This window comes from Drosophila willistoni, unplaced genomic scaffold, assembly GCF_018902025.1.
Source record: "Drosophila willistoni isolate 14030-0811.24 unplaced genomic scaffold, UCI_dwil_1.1 Seg739, whole genome shotgun sequence".
Taxonomy (NCBI): domain Eukaryota; kingdom Metazoa; phylum Arthropoda; class Insecta; order Diptera; family Drosophilidae; genus Drosophila; species Drosophila willistoni.
This window is the reverse complement of record NW_025814642.1, coordinates 16,133-35,386: the sequence shown is the minus strand read 5'-3', so window position 1 is coordinate 35,386 and position 19,254 is coordinate 16,133.

Here is a 19,254-nt window from a genome sequence, read left to right as displayed (position 1 = left end):
TATATTCGAACCGAACATTCATGTGGAAGCGAAGAAGATATATATAATTCGTACTGCTGGAAATTATGGGTACCGGAAAAATTAAGATTAATAGCTATAGAACAAGCTCATGATAATATGTTATCAACATATTTAAAGCACAAATAGAATCGTATAATTTGTTAAAACAAAAACAATTAAAAATATATTTAAAAACATCAAAAACAAACACATGATCCAGCTGCTGAAGGCCTTCATCGGTGGACTTTCCAAAACCGTAAGTGTATTCTTTTTATCACTTTTACCTTTTTACCGCTAGAGCGCATAACATATGGTGATTAAGATTAAAGTGCAAAAGAAAAAAGGTTTGACGCCCACATATACCTATGTTATGCTGCTCACTCGCTATTATTGTTTTTTTTTATTTGTTTTATGCATTGTACATTTTATTTGCCTTTGCCTCACATACAAACTACACTTACAAATGATCATGAAATTTTGAATTAATTAAATTAAAATTATTAAAAGATATAGGTGATATCAATCATTCGGTGTCGCGATTAATTTTTTTTGAATAACCTTGCAGAAAATTGTAACTATTTTATTGCATCAGTCTGCATCACGATTAAATGCGGGGTAAAATCTGGTTGTTCATATTGTTTACAGTAATCATTAAAAGAAAAAGAAAAAAAAAATATATATATATGTAATACAATAGTTAATAATGAAGCGTAGATTTAAATAAAGTAACGGGAGAATGTTATATGTAAATTGTTTTTGAAGAATAAGTAAATAAGAAAAATGTATTTTGAATAGAAGTTTAAGTTCCCACAACATGATTATATAAAAATGATGAAATAGAATGTGCATTTGGGGTCCTTTAACATATCATAATTTTTGTCTTTTGTTATTGGCCATGGACGGGAGGGTATAGATGCATAATGGCTGCCAACATCTAAGCCATACTAGAGCTAGACATCATACATTGGGAGGAGTTCGCGTTAGATAGCTAGTTGATTAACTTAGCGGTATTTTTGTTGTCCTGTTAAATGAGACATTAATAAGCCATACGTTTGTTAATTTTTTTTCGAGAATGCAGTTGTAGCGGGATGTTTCGAAAACTGGAGCAACAACCCGTCCCACCCGGAAGAGCTACTGCTACAAAGGGGTCCCGATCGCTGTAAGATCGGAATATCACTGTGTCAGTTTTTTAACAGAGCCAACACTACCCTGCTACAACAAAATATCTAATATCAAGGCACAGATATTTGTTGAAACATTTCTGGATTTGCTGACTGATTTGGACAATAAATTTCTCAATGTTTGAATAAACATCATTTAACAACAGAATCAAAATTTTTTATAAAAAAAAAAATTAGACCCAAACCACATCGGATGACTTCATTTGGCACGGATGACTTCTTTTGCGCCACCTTGTATGTATATACATATATACCTGAAAGTTTGTTCGTTTATTGTTCAACCTATTTAGAAACCACTGACTTGTCTATCACTCTCTTTTTTCAGTCCTACTTTCGAATTAACTTATAACTGAACCATTTAATGTTCTTTGAGGAAAACTTGCACAAAATGGAAATAACCCATTAAGAATTTTAACCAATAGACTCCCCTTAATTTTGAAGTGTGGGGGCCTTTTTATACAATAATGTTCACCATACCTTTCCATAAGGCGTGAGGTATTATGCCAAGTTCGTTTTTAGCTTCTTTAGGCACGACATTTGCCAAGGCCATTTGGCATACTTTATGCCATTGCATAATTTGGTTTATATCTATGTGCTAGGAGAATCCGAGTGCGTACGTTTTAAAATGTATAATGTAACATACACACACACACATAAATACAGAGCAATAAGAGTAAAACGAAAGCTGTCAGGGGGATGCAACGGAGAGGCAAGACTCAGACAAAGATGGAAAAGTACCGGCAACAGTACTTAAGATACCCTCTTTAAAAATTATTAATACAATCCTTTGCTTATCTGAAAATAATTAAATTTCCCTGAAATAAAGATTTTATGGGCGACTTTTTTCTTGGTAATGCCTGTTGCAAACACCTTGACGACCTTGTAATACCCCAATTATTCTCTACACCATGGTAAAGGGTAAAAACATGCAATGCAATTACAGACGTCGTAGAGAGATTCCCCCTGCAGCATTGCAGACAATACATATCCAGAGCAAGTGGGTCCCTATTGTTTCATTGTTTATGGCTTGGCAACATTGGCTCCGCTTCTGTCTTGTTTCAACTTTCATGGGTTCTTTTCTTGTGCGTGCCACGGATGCCGCCGCAATTTGAGTTGATATTTTTAAAAGTGGCCAAGATACAAGTGAAGAAAAACCAGAGGGCCGGGGCTAACTTCGACCGCGTCAAAGTTTGTATACCCTTGCAACATTTTTGGTAACTCTTTCCTTACCTATAGCCATCAAAGTGGAAAAACGTTTAAGCTAAAAAGGCTAATGTTTCCGAAAGAACGGCCTACAATCTTAGCATAGGAAATAACGAAGATATTGATCAAAGTCACTGTTTTCCACCGATCGTTCCTATGGGAGCTATATGTTATAGTAACCCGATCCTTATCAAATTTGGCACAGTCATTAACAGATATATTAAACTAACAAATGTTTAATTTGAAAGCAATCGCGTCAAAAGTAACGAAGTTATTGACAAAAGTCACTGTTTTCGAAAGATCGTTCCTATGGGAGCTATATGATATAGTCACCCGATCTTGATCAAATTTGGCATAGTCGTTTATATGCGTAATTAACTCACCAAAATTAAATTTCATGACAATAGCTCAGAAAATAACGAAGTTATTAAGAAAAGTCACTGTTCGTGACTTTGCCATTTGTATGGGAGCTATACGATATAGTGATCCGATCCGGCTGAATCCGAGATATACAACGCCTGCAGTATATACAAGCTTACATGCAAAATTTCAGCTCTTTTCAGCTCAGCCTTTTGGACTCTGTAATGCCGCCGCAACCATGTGTCGCCTGATGGGCGAAATTATTCCACTAGAGTTACATCATTGTGCTTTTGGCTATCTTGATGACCTATGCGTTGTAACATCAGATTTTCAGAAGGTTTATCAGAAATTTTGCAGAAATTAGCTGCCCAGCTACCGATATACTGGCTACAAAAAAAACATTTAAGTGGACTTTAGAGGCACAGGAAGCAATGAATAAACTTAAATCTCCTTTAACCACGGCTCCATTATTAGCAAATCTAAATTTCGATCAGAAGTGCGAGTTGGAGCAGTTTTGGTTCAGTTGTCCGTTAATCAAGAAGAAAAAACTATAGCATACATGTCTAAGAAACTAAGCAAGGCGCAAAGAAATTATAACGTAACAGAACGTGAATAATTAGCGACATTCTAGCCATAGAAAAGGTTCGATATTATTTGGAGTTACAGGAGCTCAAAGTTGTGACGGATCACTCAAGTTTATTATGGCTAATAAGACAACAAAACGTATCAGGACGATTAGCCAGATGGATATTACGTTTACAAGCGTTTAAGTTACCGATTTCACACCGAAAAGGAAAAGATGATATAGTTCCAGATGCTTTGTCAAGAATTTGGGAAGCAGACAGAGAATCTCTGGAAAAGATGGAACCAATAATAGATTTGGAATCATCAGCTTTTTTAAAATTCCCAGACTTACAAGTGAAGGACAAATTTGTATATATTCGAACCGAACATTCATGTGGAAGCGAAGAAGATAATTCGTACTGCTGGAAATTATGGGTACCGGAAAAATTAAGATTAATAGCTATAGAACAAGCTCATGATAATATGTTATCAACATATTTAAAGCACAAATAGAATCGTATAATTCGTTAAAACAAAAACAATTAAAAATATATTTAAAAACATTTAAAACAAACACATGATCCAGCTGCTGAAGGCCTTCATCGGTGGACTTTCCAAAACCGTAAGTGTATTCTTTTTATCACTTTTAACTTTTTACCGCTAGAGCGCATAACATATGGTGATTAAGATTAAAATGCAAAAGAAAAAAAGGTTTGACGCCCACATATACCTATGTTATGCTGCTCACTCGCTATTATTGTTTTCTTTTATTTGTTTTATGCATTGTACATTTACATTACATACAAACTACACTTACAAATGATCATGAATTAATTAAATTAATTAAATTGAAATTATTAAAAGATATAGGTGCTATCAATCATTCGGTGTCGCGATTAATTTTTTTTGAATAACCTTGCAGAAAATTGTATTTATTTTATTGCATCAGTCTGCATCACGATAAATGCGGGGTAAAATCTGGTTGTTCATATAGTTTACAGTAATCATTAAAAGAAAAAGAAAAACAAAAAAAATATATATATGTAATACAATAGTTAATAATGAAGCGTAGATTTAAGTAAAGTAACGGGAGAATTTTATATGTAAATTGTTTTTGAAGAATAAGTAAATAAGAAAAATGTATTTTGAATAGAAGTTTAAGTTCCCACAACATGATTATATAAAAATGATGAAATAGAATGTGCATTTGGGGTCCTTTAACATATCATAATTTTTGTCTTTTGGTATTGGCCATGGACGGGAGGTTATAGATGCATAATGGCTGCCAACATCTAAGCCATACTAGAGCTAGACATCATACATTGGGAGGAGTTCGCGTTAGATAGTTAGTTGATTAACTTTGCGGTATTTTTCTTGTCCTGTTAATTGAGACATTAAAAAGCCATACTTTTGTTGATTTTTTTTCGAGAATGCAGTTGTAGCGAGATGTTTCGAAAACTGGAGCAACAACCCATCCCACCCGGAAGAGCTACGGCTACAAATTAGGGTCTTGATCGCTGTAAGATCGGAATATCACTGTGTCAGTTTTTTAAGAGAGCCAACACTACCCTGCTACAACAAAATATCTAATATCAAGGCACAGATATTTGTTGAAACATTTCTGGATTTGCTGACTAGTATAAATATTAAAGTAAGAGATACATTATTTGGACAATAAATTTCTCAATGTTTGAATAAACATAATTTAAAAACAGAATCAAAATTTTTTATAAAAAAAAATATTAGACCCAAACCACATCGGATGACTTCTTTTGGCACGGATGACTTCTTTTGCGCCACCTTGTATGTATATACATATATACCTGAAAGTTTGTTCGTTTATTGTTCGACCTATTTAGAAACCACTGACTTGTCTATCACTCACTTTTTCCCTTCAGTCCTACTTTCGAATTAACTTATAGCTGAACCATTTAATGTTCTTTGAGGAAAACTTGCACAAAAGGGAAATAACCCATTAAGAATTTTAACCAATAGACTCCCCTTAATTTTGAAGTGTGGGGCCTTTTTATGCAATAATGTTAGCCATACCATTCCATAAGGCGTGAGGTATTATGCCAAGTTCGTTTTTAGCTTCTTTAGGCACGACATTTGCCAAGGCCATTTGGCATACTTTATGCCATTGCATAATTTGGTTTATATCTATGTGCTAGGAGAATCCGAGTGCGTACGTTTTAAAATGTATAATGTAACATACACACACACACATAAATACAGAGCAATAAGAGTAAAACGAAAGCTGTCAGGGGATGCAACGGAGAGGCAAGACTCAGACAAAGATGGAAAAGAAAAGTGTTATAAGCAAGTACCGGCAAGGGTACTTAAGATACCCTCTTTAAAAATTATTAATACAATCCTTGGCATATCTGAAAATAACTAAATTTCCCTGAAATAAAGATTTTATGGGCGACTTTTTTCTTGATAATGCCTGTTGCAAACACCTTGACGACCTTGTAATACCCCAATTAATCTCTACACCATGGTAAAGAGTAAAAACATACAATGCAATTACAGACGTCGTAGAGAGATTCCCCCTGCAGCATTGCAGACAATACATATCCCAGAGCAAGTGGGTCCCTATTGTTTCATTGTTTATGGCTTGGCAACATTGGCTCCGCTTCTGTCTTGTTTCAACTTTCATGGGTTCTTTTCTTGTGCGTGCCACGGATGCCGCCGCTATTTGAGTTGATATTTTTAAAAGTGGCCAAGATACAAGTGAAGAAAAACCAGAGGGCCGGGGCTAACTTCGACCGCGTCAAAGTTTGTATACCCTTGCAACATTTTTGGTAACTCTTTCCTTACCTATAGCCATCAAAGTGGAAAAACGTTTAAGCTAAAAAGGCTAATGTTTCCGAAAGAACGGCCTACAATCTTAGCATAGGAAATAACGAAGATATTGGTCAAAGTCACTGTTTTCCACCGATCGTTCCTATGGAGCTATATGTTATAGTAACCCGATCCTTATCAAATTTGGCACAGTCATTAACAGATATATTAACTAACAAATGTTTAATTTGAAAGCAATCGCGTCAAAAGTAACGAAGTTATTGACAAAAGTCACTGTTTTCGAAAGATCGTTCCTATGGGAGCTATATGATATAGTCACCCGATCTTGATCAAATTTGGCATAGTCGTTTATATGCGTAATTAACTCACCAATATTAATTTCATGACAATAGCTCAGAAAATAACGAAGTTATTAAGAAAAGTCACTGTTCGTGACTTTGCCATTTGTATGGGAGCTATACGATATAGTGATCCGATCCGGCTGAATCCGAGATATACAACGCCTGCAGTATATACAAGCCTACATGCAAAATTTCAGCTCTTTTCAGCTCAGCCTTTTGGACTCTGTAATGCCGCCGCAACCATGTGTCGCCTGATGGGCGAAATTATTCCACTAGAGTTACATCATTGTGCTTTTGGCTATCTTGATGACCTACGCGTTGTAACATCAGATTTTCAGAAGGTTTATCAGAAATTTTGCAGAAATTAGCTGCCCAGCTACCGATATACTGGCTACAAAAAAAACATTTAAGTGGACTTTAGAGGCACAGGAAGCAATGGATAAACTTAAATCTCCTTTAACCACGGCTCCATTATTAGCAAATCTAAATTTCGATCAGAAGTGCGAGTTGGAGCAGTTTTGGTTCAGTTGTCCGTTAATCAAGAAGAAAAAACTATAGCATACATGTCTAAGAAACTAAGCAAGGCGCAAAGAAATTATAACGTAACAGAACGTGAATAATTAGCGACATTCTAGCCATAGAAAAGGTTCGATATTATTTGGAGTTACAGGAGCTCAAAGTTGTGACGGATCACTCAAGTTTATTATGGCTAATAAGACAACAAAACGTATCAGGACGATTAGCCAGATGGATATTACGTTTACAAGCGTTTAAGTTACCGATTTCACACCGAAAAGGAAAAGATGATATAGTTCCAGATGCTTTGTCAAGAATTTGGGAAGCAGACAGAGAATCTCTGGAAAAGATGGAACCAATAATAGATTTGGAATCATCAGCTTTTTTAAAATTCCCAGACTTACAAGTGAAGGACAAATTTGTATATATTCGAACCGAACATTCATGTGGAAGCGAAGAAGATAATTCGTACTGCTGGAAATTATGGGTACCGGAAAAATTAAGATTAATAGCTATAGAACAAGCTCATGATAATATGTTATCAACATATTTAAAGCACAAATAGAATCGTATAATTCGTTAAAACAAAAACAATTAAAAATATATTTAAAAACATTTAAAACAAACACATGATCCAGCTGCTGAAGGCCTTCATCGGTGGACTTTCCAAAACCGTAAGTGTATTCTTTTTATCACTTTTAACTTTTACCGCTAGAGCGCATAACATATGGTGATTAAGATTAAAATGCAAAAGAAAAAAAGGTTTGACGCCCACATATACCTATGTTATGCTGCTCACTCGCTATTATTGTTTTCTTTTATTTGTTTTATGCATTGTACATTTACATTACATACAAACTACACTTACAAATGATCATGAAATTTTGAATTAATTAAATTAAAATTATTAAAAGATATAGGTGCTATCAATCATTCGGTGTCGCGATTAATTTTTTTTGAATAACCTTGCAGAAAATTGTATTTATTTTATTGCATCAGTCTGCATCACGATAAATGCGGGGTAAAATCTGGTTGCTCATATAGTTTACAGTAATCATTAAAAGAAAAAGAAAAACAAAAAAAATATATATATGTAATACAATAGTTAATAATGAAGCGTAGATTTAAGTAAAGTAACGGGAGAATGTTATATGTAAATTGTTTTTGAAGAATAAGTAAATAAGAAAAATGTATTTTGAATAGAAGTTTAAGTTCCCACAACATGATTATATAAAAACCAGAGGGCCGGGGCTAACTTCGACCGCGTCAAAGTTTGTATACCCTTGCAACTTTTTTGGTAACTTTTTCCTTACCTATAGCCATCAGAGTGGAAAAACGTTTAAGCTAAAAGGGCTAATGTGTCCGAAAGAACGGCCTACAACCTTAGCATAGGAAATAACGAAGATATTGATCAAAGTCACTGTTTTCCACCGATCGTTCCTATGGGTGCTATATGATATAGTAACACGATCTTTATCAAATTCGGCACAGTCATTAACAGATATATTAAACTAACAAATGTTTAATTTGAAAGCAATCGTGTCAAAAGTAACGAAGTTATTGACAAAAGTCACTGTTTTCGAAAGATCGTTCCTATGGGAGCTATATGATATAGTCACCCGATCTTGATCAAATTTGGCATGGTCGTTTATATGTGTAATTAACTCACCAATATTAAATTTCACGACAATACTTCAGAAAATAACAAAGTTATTGAGAAAAGTCACTGTTCGTGACTTTGTCATTTGTATGGGAGCTATATGATGTAGTAATCCGATCCGGCTGAATCCGAGATATACAACGCCTGCAGTATATGCAAGCCTACATGCAAAATTTCAGCTCTGTAGCTCCTACGGTCTAGGAGGAGTTTGCGTTGATCCAGACGGACGGACAGACGGACAGACGGACAGACGGACGGACGGACGGACGGACGGACGGACGGACGGACATGGCTATTTCAACTCGTCTCGTCGTGCTGATCAAGAATATATATACTTTATATGGTCGGAAATGCTTCCTTCTATGCGTTGCACACTTCTGACCAAAATTAATATACCCTTTTTGCAAGGGTATAATTATGAAATAGAATGTGCATTTGGGGTCCTTTAACATATCATAATTTTTGTCTTTTGGTATTGGCCATGGACGGGAGGTTATAGATGCATAATGGCTGCCAACATCTAAGCCATACTAGAGCTAGACATCATACATTGGGAGGAGTTCGCGTTAGATAGCTAGTTGATTAACTTTGCGGTATTTTTCTTGTCCTGTTAATTGAGACATTAAAAAGCCATACTTTTGTTGATTTTTTTTCGAGAATGCAGTTGTAGCGAGATGTTTCGAAAACTGGAGCAACAACCCATCCCACCCGGAAGAGCTACGGCTACAAATTAGGGTCTTGATCGCTGTAAGATCGGAATATCACTGTGTCAGTTTTTTAAGAGAGCCAACACTACCCTGCTACAACAAAATATCTAATATCAAGGCACAGATATTTGTTGAAACATTTCTGGATTTGCTGACTAGTATAAATATTAAAGTAAGAGATACATTATTTGGACAATAAATTTCTCAATGTTTGAATAAACATAATTTAAAAACAGAATCAAAATTTTTTATAAAAAAAAATATTAGACCCAAACCACATCGGATGACTTCTTTTGGCACGGATGACTTCTTTTGCGCCACCTTGTATGTATATACATATATACCTGAAAGTTTGTTCGTTTATTGTTCGACCTATTTAGAAACCACTGACTTGTCTATCACTCACTTTTTCCCTTCAGTCCTACTTTCGAATTAACTTATAGCTGAACCATTTAATGTTCTTTGAGGAAAACTTGCACAAAAGGGAAATAACCCATTAAGAATTTTAACCAATAGACTCCCCTTAATTTTGAAGTGTGGGGCCTTTTTATGCAATAATGTTAGCCATACCTTTCCATAAGGCGTGAGGTATTATGCCAAGTTCGTTTTTAGCTTCTTTAGGCACGACATTTGCCAAGGCCATTTGGCATACTTTATGCCATTGCATAATTTGGTTTATATCTATGTGCTAGGAGAATCCGAGTGCGTACGTTTTAAAATGTATAATGTAACATACACACACACATAAATACAGAGCAATAAGAGTAAAACGAAAGCTGTCAGGGGATGCAACGGAGAGGCAAGACTCAGACAAAGATGGAAAAGAAAAGTGTTATAAGCAAGTACCGGCAAGGGTACTTAAGATACCCTCTTTAAAAATTATTAATACAATCCTTTGCATATCTGAAAATAACTAAATTTCCCTGAAATAAAGATTTTATGGGCGACTTTTTTCTTGATAATGCCTGTTGCAAACACCTTGACGACCTTGTAATACCCCAATTAATCTCTACACCATGGTAAAGAGTAAAAACATGCAATGCAATTACAGACGTCGTAGAGAGATTCCCCCTGCAGCATTGCAGACAATACATATCCCAGAGCAAGTGGGTCCCTATTGTTTCATTGTTTATGGCTTGGCAACATTGGCTCCGCTTCTGTCTTGTTTCAACTTTCATGGGTTCTTTTCTTGTGCGTGCCACGGATGCCGCCGCTATTTGAGTTGATATTTTTAAAAGTGGCCAAGATACAAGTGAAGAAAAACCAGAGGGCCGGGGCTAACTTCGACCGCGTCAAAGTTTGTATACCCTTGCAACATTTTTGGTAACTCTTTCCTTACCTATAGCCATCAAAGTGGAAAAACGTTTAAGCTAAAAAGGCTAATGTTTCCGAAAGAACGGCCTACAATCTTAGCATAGGAAATAACGAAGATATTGGTCAAAGTCACTGTTTTCCACCGATCGTTCCTATGGGAGCTATATGTTATAGTCACCCGATCTTGATCAAATTTGGCATAGTCGTTTATATGCGTAATTAACTCACCAAAATTAAATTTCATGACAATAGCTCAGAAAATAACGAAGTTATTAAGAAAAGTCACTGTTCGTGACTTTGCCATTTGTATGGGAGCTATACGATATAGTGATCCGATCCGGCTGAATCCGAGATATACAACGCCTGCAGTATATACAAGCCTACATGCAAAATTTCAGCTACGTCTCAGCAGCACGCTTGCTTTGCTACGTCTCAGCAACCCAATTACATTGTTACATCGCAACACGGCTATATGGTTACGTCTCGCCCATACGTACCCTTCGCTCCGACTCATCAAAGTGGTAACATTGCCACGATTCAGCACTACAACAACGTTGTTACATCACAGCAAGATAATTATGTTCCAACGTCACGGAATTACGTAAGCAAAAGTAGGTCGTCCGTAAAATCATTGGATTCGCATCAGTTTGTTAAACGTGTGGAAACTTTGAAAAACGCATATAACTGGGACGACAGAAAGGTAATTTTTGCAGTTCAACAAAAGATGCAAGGTGCAGCTCGTTACTGGATGGATGTAACGGATGAAATATTTCAAACATGGCCAGAATTCGTCTCGAAATTTCTATACGACTTCCCATGTATTAGCAACGCAGATAATGTTCATTTAAAAATGCTAAAAACCAAACGGGAAACATCGGAATCACCACAAGATTATTTTTATAAAAGGCTAGCTATTGGTAAAAAGGGTGAGTTAGCTGTTTCAGCAATTGTAACACATATTATAAACGGCATCAACGATTACAATCTTAAGAGAAAGGTATCTAACCATTATACCTTATGTAACGAACTTTTACAAGATATACATGCCTATGCGGCGAAATCAAATATAATCCAAATAGCTTTCAAAATAAACGTGAGTCCAACGGTAATACGCAGAAGTCAAGTCAATCCGTAATAAAACGGATATCCAAAGAAAAGATTCAAAAATCATTTGCCGAAAACGTTGGCGTTTTGCAACGATGTGCAATCACACTGAACGGATTTGGAGGAGGAAAATTCTTCTGTAACCAAAAACTAAATGCGAAAATCGTTGTCGACAAGATAGGTCACGAAGTCGAAATCCTTGTAGTGGAAAATGACTTAATATCTGAAAACGTTTTATTGGGTAAGGATATTCTTTGTCGGGATGGCAATAAACTAATTATTCACGGAAACTAATTTTTTATTGAAAACATACGCCAAATAGAAACGGCTCGAAATCGAGCAGATACCGAAAACGAAGAATTGGAAAAGGCCTTAATAGATAATGCTGCTTGTTTCGCGCAGAAAACCAACGAATTAGGTAAATGCTCAATATCGAAAATGGAAATCACTTTAATATCAAACGTCCCATGTTATACGAAACCATACCGAACACCGTTTGCGCTCAGACCTATTGTTACGAATGTCATATCTGAGCTACTGGAAAACGATATAATTCGTCCTTCGGATTCGCCGTACGCCTCGGGAATCGTCATCGTAGATAAAAAGAATGGAGAACATCGTCTTTGCGTCGACTATCGTCGCCTTAACAGTACGTTCAAAATTCCATTTCCTATGCCAAACATGGAAGAGCAATTCGCTCAACTAGCTAGAAACGTCTATTTTACGCAACTTCATCTACGTATGGGGTACCATCAAATCGAGATAAGTGAATCGTCCAAACAGTACACGGCGTTTGTTACAGCTGACGGGCATTACGAATACAACAGAATGCCTTTTGGACTCATTAACGCTCCGGCAGTCTTTCAGTCGGTAATGAACCAAATCATAAAACGTAGGGAACCAGGGGAGGTACTCGCATATTTAGATGACGTAATAATCCCAAGTAAGACCTTCGAATCTGTGTATGTAACGAATTAAAAAGTTTTTCTCAATCTTACAAGACAGTGGCTTAACCCTACGATACGACAAATGCAAGTTTCTGCAATCCGAAATTACGTTCTTGGGCCACATAGTCAATAAAGATTAAACCTGGCGAATGTAAAGTAAGCGCAATTAAAAATTTTAAAGTACCTACAAACGTAAGATAAGTAAGAAGATTCATTGGTCTCACAGGTTTCTTCAGAAAATTTATTGAAAATTTTTCATTAATATCACGTCCTTTAACAGAACTGCTACGCAAAACGGAGGCGAATACATTTAGTTGGGGAGAAGCCCAGCAACATGCATTTATCGAACTAATCGAAAAACTATGAACCTGTTCTCCCTCTATACGATTTTTCGGCTAAACACGAAGTACACACCGATGCTTGTGCTTTAGGCCTAGCAGGAGTTTTACTGCAGTTACATAATGACAAAGATTGGCATTACCCAATTGGTTAAAGCGAATAAAGAACTCATTCCACAGGTGGCGCGCTGGTGGATTAAAATAATGGATTACGACTGTGAATTTATTCATCGAGATGGTAGCAAAAAGGCGCATGTAGATGCGTTGAGCCGTGCTCCAAATTTACGCCCTGAAGGATCACTAGATGAATTTGTTAGAACCATAATTTTAGAAATCGACGACTGGTTGTTAACAATGCAACTACAGGACAAAATACTTGCCGGAATAATCGCAGTACTGAAGGGACAGTGATCGACTGAAGCAACTACGTATTGATTATGTCATCGAAAATCATCGCCTTTATCGGAAAATGGAAAACACTATCGCCTTCGTTGTGCCAAAGGCAGTTAGATGGCGCATTGTTAACAGTTGTGAATAGGGATTCCCGGAGAGAAGGAAAATAACCCAATCTTCATTCGTTGAATTCAAAATATGAACTGATTTTATTATACAAAAGTACGGAGTTTATATAGGAAATCTTAGGCTCTAGTAGGTAACAATTGTTCTTAAGGAGATCTTATTCTAGTACGACTCACCCCACGCATTCGGGGGTTGAAAAATGATTATTATTTTGGGGACGCCGTCGGCCACTTGACATCCTGCCGTTGTGATCGTTTTGGGTTAGTTTACAATTATAAGTGCTTGTTCCCACAACATGTGTGGCTGATTGTAATTCTAGTCATATGCTAGGTTAGTTGTTTTGTGCCAAAGTACAGTTGTATTATATTTACTTTAGTGCATCTGATTTGGTGAAGCCGCTTCAGATGGACACGATGTTTATTCTTAAACATTCTGCGAGGGGCCACCAAATGAGGCATTGGGATTCTATTATTTTTATTGAGTTGTCTTAAACAAATTACAAATTATTATCATTAGTAAAATAATTATTATTAAGAAGCAAAACCAGCTACATAATGGAAGTTTAACTCTAGCAAACCAATATTATGTTGCTTTAACGATTATAACTGACTTCCTGTTCTTTTGTATTCTGCCGTATGGTTTACTAATTGGCTTCTACTGAATTTTATATTATATTTGGCAAATTACTAATAAAACCCAATGCTTAACAATTTCTGTTTCGGGATATCTACCCACTCCTGATGTGTATTACTGTGTTGACTTCTAGCCTTTTTATATGGTGAAAACTTTAAAGACCAACACCTGCTTTTCGGTTTAAACCAATGTGGCTTTTGCTCCACTGTTTTGATATTTCGGTAATACCTGAAATTTGAGCGGTTATTCTGTTCAAATGTTGTCCCTTTATTTTGCAATACCTGCCCTTTTTCTAATACAGACCTAGACAATTTTTCAACGGATTCTTTTCTGACATTATTTTTTAAATTAATTTTATTTATTATTGCCATTTGCACATTCCTTTTTTGTACTGGCTCTGGGATATATAATTTTTCTTCCCTAGTTTTTAGTTTACCTCCAATGTGAGGTCCTGCCGGGGGCCATAAATTTATTTCTTGAGTTTTGTTTGGCATTGTATTTTTATTATTTTGACATTTACCTTTCTTGTTCTCCCAACGTTGTTTAAAACCTGTGACATCTATTGTTGTTGCCACTACAGATTTATACTTTTTTGATTCGGTGCATCCCGAGACGATCCAACCAAATTGAGTATTTTGGCCTAGTAGCCCATCAATTTTTGTAATTCCCCTTTTAAGATTGGGTATACACGTTTACACCCATTATTATATCAACCTTACCGGTTGATTAAAAGAAGGATCAGCTAGCACGTAAGTTTGCCATTTTGACATATCCACGTTTGCTATCTTTAATGGAAGAGCTTCCATTAATTGAGGCAATACAATTGCTTCAACCTTAATAAGTTCCATTTCAGAATCACGCGTCTTCATTTCAATATTTACCCTATACTTCGAGGTTCTAGGTTTTGTTGAAGATACGCCACTTATTTCCGTTTGTTTGTTGATCTTGGGTAACCTTAACATTTGAGCGGCTTCTTCAGATAAAATAGTGCTTTGAGATCCATTATCAATCAAGGCTCTTAATGTTTCATATTCTCCATTTATTTTTTTAACTTGTATTAGGGCTGTGGCCAACAATTTTTGCTCTGCCGTTACACAAGTATTCACCTTCGCCTGTTTTTCCCCAAAATGAAGAAGGGTATGGTGTCCCTTGCTGCACAATGAGCAGACCATTTCATTAGTGCATCTCTTGTTGCTTGAATGCTTCAAGCAACGTGTACACAGTTGCAATTTTTTGGCTATTTCCACCCTTTCTTTAGGTGTTAGCGCTTTAAACTTATAGCACAGAAATGCGCTATGCCAGGGACCTTTGCAGATCGGACAACCATCTTTGGAACCCGCAACCCACGTTTTTTGTAACGGTTTTTTCTCTTCCTTTCTCATGGCACTTAGCGAGCAATATCTTTGCTCCAAGTATTCCATGACATCAGATAGCTGTTGAATGTCCCTTGTTTTTCTAATTTGGCTCTCATACAATTGTAGAGCCTCTCTATCAAATTTTCGAAGTATGTGTTGAGCGAATATTACGTCAACTTCATCGGATAAATTTGCTTTTAATTTAATTAAGTGTATTGACTCATTAACTATGTCAATCACTCCTTTTACACTTTTTGCGGATTCATTGTTGATCATCGGTAAATCAACGATCCGACTTAATTGTTCGGAAAATACCCTCCGATTGTTTTCATACCTCTTGGTTAAGAGTTCCCAAGCGGCACTATAATTGTCAGCTGAACCTGACAGTAAATGAGCCACCATGCTCCTCGCTTCTCCCTTTAATGCGGATTTTAAATAATTGAATTTAAGAGTAAGACTTAAATCTTCTCTATTCTCAATTAATTCTGCAAATAACTCTACAAACAGGTCCCATTCTCTTGGCTCTCCAGAGAATGTGGGTACCTGAATCTTTGGCAACACCGGTAGTTCGCCTCTCACAGTTACATTCTCAATCTTAACATTTTCCTTATTGCTCATTTTCATTTCTAGCATTGACAATGAATTTCGGACATCAATTGTAAATCGTCCATTATATTCTTAACTTTTGCATCACTTGTTAATACTTGACATGCCTGAACTTTCTCCCATAAATAGTTAATTTTATTAATATATAATATCCATGTCCCATTGCCTGTTGACTTCAACTCTACTACCTCCAAATATTCCTGGAGCTGTCGGACTCTATCCATAAACATCTCCTGGTTAACCTTAGGGTTTTCATTACTGGAGGTCGCATTCCCGCGCGACTCTCCTATGCTATCATCAACTATCTCTGACATGTTTGCCTCCGCTTCAACGCACACCGACTTACTAGTGCCTGGTTTTTCTGGCTCTCCTACGGCTATAATTTTGGCAACTATCTTTAACACTTCTTCGTGTATTTTATCTCTGAAATACTGATGATCGATCCCCTGCTGTAGCAATTTGTTATGGTTCGGTATCCACCGATTCCTTATCTCTTTTACTTCCTCGATCACCTTGTTAGTTAGGTTTCTAGTTTCTAAGGCTTCTAACTGCTTTAACCTTGTATGCAACTCTAACTGCTTCCCTAACAATTTGTCAGTCTTATTAGAAAGCATTTTTATCTTATAGGATATCGATATAATTATATAATGAAAATAATAAAATATGTATGTAGGTTGATGCAACTACTTATAACTATTTTAATTAATTTCTTATCTGATAATCCTGTTCGCTGCTGCTTGTCCGCCAATGGGTAGAGTTTGCCGTTTTTTTTTTTTTACTGTGTCGTCGCTCAGCTGCTGTTGTCCAGGGCCTATGGGCTCAGGCGGTACCGGTGCCGGACATCGCACCAGAATTATACTGCCACTGCACGTTCTTCAGTTTCTTCTTTGCAGCTTTCTTGTTGCTCTGCTGCTGTTGGTAGTTGCCGACTTGCAACTACATATAGTTCACTTTTTTCGATATTAGGGCTTCGAATACGCCACACACCAACTTTATATTTTTATATATTTTTTCCACTTTATATATATATGGGCTTCGAATTAGCCACACACCAACTTTATATTTTTATATATATTTTTTTTTTCACTTTATATATATATATGGGCTTCGAATTAGCCACACACCAACTTTATTTCGTTTTTTTTTTACCGCCGCCGAAATTATTGCAGTTGCTCGACTAGCCAAACTGCCTTTATATATTCGGTCGCACGCACTTTTTATTTATTAAGCAATATTTTGCTTTTATATTATACTCTGTCTCTTACCACTGGTGGGGGAAAACAAGAGTTTTTTATTTTGCTACCTTTATCTGATCTTATCGTAAGAATTCAGACCTTAAGGAGCTGATTCATTCTCTGAGTCTCTTACCACTGGTGGGGGAAAACTACAGAGTTCCTTTTCTCGAAGGACCAAAATGATCTATCCGGCTCGAAGGACCAAAATGAATAGGGATTCCCGGAGAGAAGGAAAATAACCCAATCTTCATTCGTTGAATTCAAAATATGAACTGATTTTATTATACAAAAGTACGGAGTTTATATAGGAAATCTTAGGCTCTAGTAGGTAACAATTGTTCTTAAGGAGATCTTATTCTAGTACGACTCACCCCACGCATTCGGGGGTTGAAAAATTATTATTATTTTGGGGACGCCGTCGGCCACTTGACATCCTGCCGTTGTGATCGTTTTGGGTTAGTTTACAATTATAAGTGCTTGTTCCCACAACATGTGTGGCTGATTGTAATTCTAGTCATATGCTAGGTTAGTTGTTTTGTGCCAAAGTACAGTTGTATTATATTTACTTTAGTGCATCTGATTTGGTGAAGCCGCTTCAGATGGACACGATGTTTATTCTTAAACAAGTTGCCATGATGATGTCGGACACTTCGGTCTTGATAAAACCATTGAGAGGATTCTTTTGGTTTCCAAAGATGAGGAAATACGTGAAGGACTATATTTTCACGTGCATCCAATGCTGCTACTATAAGACTAAAGGAGGAAAGCCTGAAGGTCGCATGCATTACAACGATGTTGAACCGGTTCCTTTTCGTCGACTTCACGCGGATCATTTGGGTCCTTTTATTCGGAGCTGCCAAACCATTTGTACACAGTCCATGTTGTATGGCATTTGGGACAATTACAACTACAATTGGCAACTAAATTGCTTCCAAATAGTTTCCGTGCCTGGTAGTAGTAGTATTTCTTGTTGGTATTTTAAACTTTATAAATTTTTGTATAAATATACACATTTAAGCGACTTGCAACTTGAGTGAAAAACTGTGATTCCATAATATTATCGCAAAATTATTATCGAAAGTTTTTATCATCCCCTAACATTACCCAATAGACAAGTGAATCTGTTATCTGATTTCTTCGTTATGGACTGAAGAAGTCGCTTGGAACAATATTAATTATTGAAACCCTGAAAATAACACGTCATATTTTTGAGGACCAGAAAACATAACGCTATTCGACTGCATCTCAAGGTAATAAAGATGAAATACAATGTCATCAAAAAACCGTTGCACTTTTTGTTTTCAAATAAATAATTCCTTCTTGGGGAAATGCAAAGCTACGCTTTTGCCTTCAATTCCCTTGAAATTCAACAAGTTATTATATCATACAGATTTTAGCAAGCGGTGCTTTTAAACTTCTAAATATTTGTATTTAGAAAGTTAATATACCTCGGAGCATTCAACGAGTCAATGCCGTGATAACTAGTCGTTCGACATTGTAAAAAAAACTTTCTGAAAAAATAATTAAAAAAAAAAATTCAATTTCGTAGTAAAAAAAAGTGTGCAAAAAATGCCAAGTAAAAAAAATTCGCGTCAAGGTCGTCGCACAAGTCCTTGGTAGATTTTCATCCAAAATTTTTGGATTTTAAAGATATTGAGAATGAAATTCAACCACTGGCAAAAAGGATTCTACTATCAATGCAAACTGAAGCGGGTAAATCAATGGTTCAGAATATGGTTGCATCGGCCGCCAAAAAGGTAAACAGCAACATTACCTCGCCTCCAAAGGAGAAAGAACCAGAATTGCTGCTGTTCCCATCGAGAACAAGCCTGGTGGCTCCAAATTTTGAAAAACTGAAGCCTCTTG